The 2,134-nt window shown below is 44.3% G+C and overlaps 1 long non-coding RNA gene across 1 annotated transcript; it reads left to right on the top strand.

The window, feature by feature from the left end:
- The first annotated feature begins 1,061 nt into the window (after positions 1-1,061).
- Positions 1,062-2,134, top strand: LOC113017815 (uncharacterized). Its single transcript, XR_003271585.1, has 3 exons — positions 1,062-1,174; positions 1,515-1,646; positions 1,744-2,134. It is a non-coding gene; the product is annotated as an uncharacterized LOC113017815 (long non-coding RNA).

A 2,134-nucleotide genomic window follows, 5' to 3' on the forward strand; every position in this document is an offset into this window, starting at 1 on the left:
CAAAGCTCGTGACCGTAGGCGAAGGTGGGGACAAACTGATAGGACAGCCCGTTCTCACTCCCGAGGCGTAACATGTCGACGTTTTGTCACGTCCCGCGGCGTTCCTGAGGAACGCGAAAGGAGACCTTCGGCGTTCTTATGGTGCGCGGCGGGTTATGGCTGGAATCCAGTGCAATGACGCTCCCGCGGTAACAGACGTTCCAGCCCTGTATTCCAGCCGTAAACCTAACCTTATCCCTAGCCCTGACCATAACCTTATTCCTGACCTCATCCAGGACTATAATGATGTTAAATAGCGTGTTTCTAAGCGATTTGAAGAAAAAGAGCGAAAACGTGTAGATGGAGTCCAGACGGTTCTCATATTTCCTCTTTTTTCCGAGGTCGTCATTTAGGAACGTTGTGGGTAGCCGAAAACGTAATATGGTGACGATTTGTCACCTAGCGTAAAATGTTACGCTTTGGGAGTGAGAACGTGTTGCAACGTGTTGGATAGGAAAGAGCTTTACTTTTTCACTCAGCTGTCTCTTCACCATGATGGACCGATACAGAGTCCACATCACTGCAGCCACAGCACCAATCTGTCTGTTGATCTCCCACTCTCCTCACTCTTAAACAAGATCCTGAGATAGTTAAACTCCTCCACTTTGTGCAGGAACACGTCCCTGACACGGAGTGGGCGCTCTACCCTTTTCCACTGAGGACCATGGCTGCATACTGCTCCAGTGGGAGCTGGATGCCAGGACCTGTTGAAGGTCAACATTTTAGACGCATGTCAACCAAGACAGCTCAACAACATTCAGACCCTTCAGGAACTCAGGACGAACCTCATGCACCCCAGGGGCCTTGCCACCAAGGAGCTGTGTAACTGCCTCAGTGACCCCGCCCCCGGTGATAGACGAGCCATCCTCCTTGTCCACAGACTCATCTCCCTCAATGGAAGACATGTCAGTGGGATTAAGGAGGTCCTCGAATTATTTCTTCCACCACCCGACGATATCCTCAGTAGCACTCTGTAGTTAGAACAATAATTAAAACTCCTAACACACACACAGGGTATTTATACATTTTTAGAGAATGTTATTTTTTAAACTTTCTTTTTCAGACAATGCAGCAAAGTTGGAGGAAGTGGATAAGCAGAGGACTGCAATTGAAAATCTTAATCAACAGCTACTAGGTAATGTGATGAAGTCAACATGGCTCTGATTATTTTCATCTTAAAATATGTGTGTATTTTTTGTGTATTAAGGCTGCAATCCAGTTACCAAGAAGACTGCTACACACTGTGTGGCAAAACATATCTACAACCTTTTCTTTAAATGTATTTATTTCAGCACTCCTCCTCCAAATTGTCTGTGGACAGCTACCACACTGCAGCTGTTCTTAGTTGGTTTTGGCTTCTGTAAGAATGAAATCTATCAAATGCTTTCACTAAAACTTTTTCATTTCGTCTTTTGGGGAGGGGGGGGGACACCGCAGCAAAAATGTTAAATTTATGACATTTCTCTCTTTCTTAGTCAAACAGGTGGCTTTTTCAGCTTCTTTACTGGCTGAAGGTGGTGGAATTACTGGCCCATTTAACACACACACTACGCTTGTCTTTAAACATCTTGTCACAAACATTGGAAATGCCTACAACCCACACACAGGTAATAAGACTGAATGTCACTTCTCAGCTATGTTGATGTCAGACTGATGTTCACGATGTTCGAACATCTGATTTTCCACTTAACAAATGTCCCACAGGTATTTTCACTGCACCAGTGAGAGGAGCCTACCACTTTGAGTGGTACGTATGTGGACCTGGAGATCCTGTTTATGGTGTAGCTGTTGTGTTGTTTAAGAATGGAGAACGCATTTTTTCAGCGTGGGAGCGTCAGGCCTCACATTTCGGAACAGCTTCTAATGGAGCCTCACTGCGTCTAGAGACTGGAGATCAGGTGTTTTTATGTCTCTGGGTTAGTTTTAAAATATATGACAATCATTTTCACCATTCCACCTTCAGTGGTCATCTTCTTTTCACCATGTAAAAAGGGAAACGCTTCCTTAAGTTGTCTTCTATTATCCACCAGCTTCTGATGTTTTAAAATGTGCATTAATTCAATAGGTGGCAATCTAGTTATCTTAAATATCTAAA

The sequence above is a fragment of the Astatotilapia calliptera genome, unplaced genomic scaffold (assembly GCF_900246225.1).
Source record: "Astatotilapia calliptera unplaced genomic scaffold, fAstCal1.2 U_scaffold_21, whole genome shotgun sequence".
In the NCBI taxonomy this organism is placed as follows: domain Eukaryota; kingdom Metazoa; phylum Chordata; class Actinopteri; order Cichliformes; family Cichlidae; genus Astatotilapia; species Astatotilapia calliptera.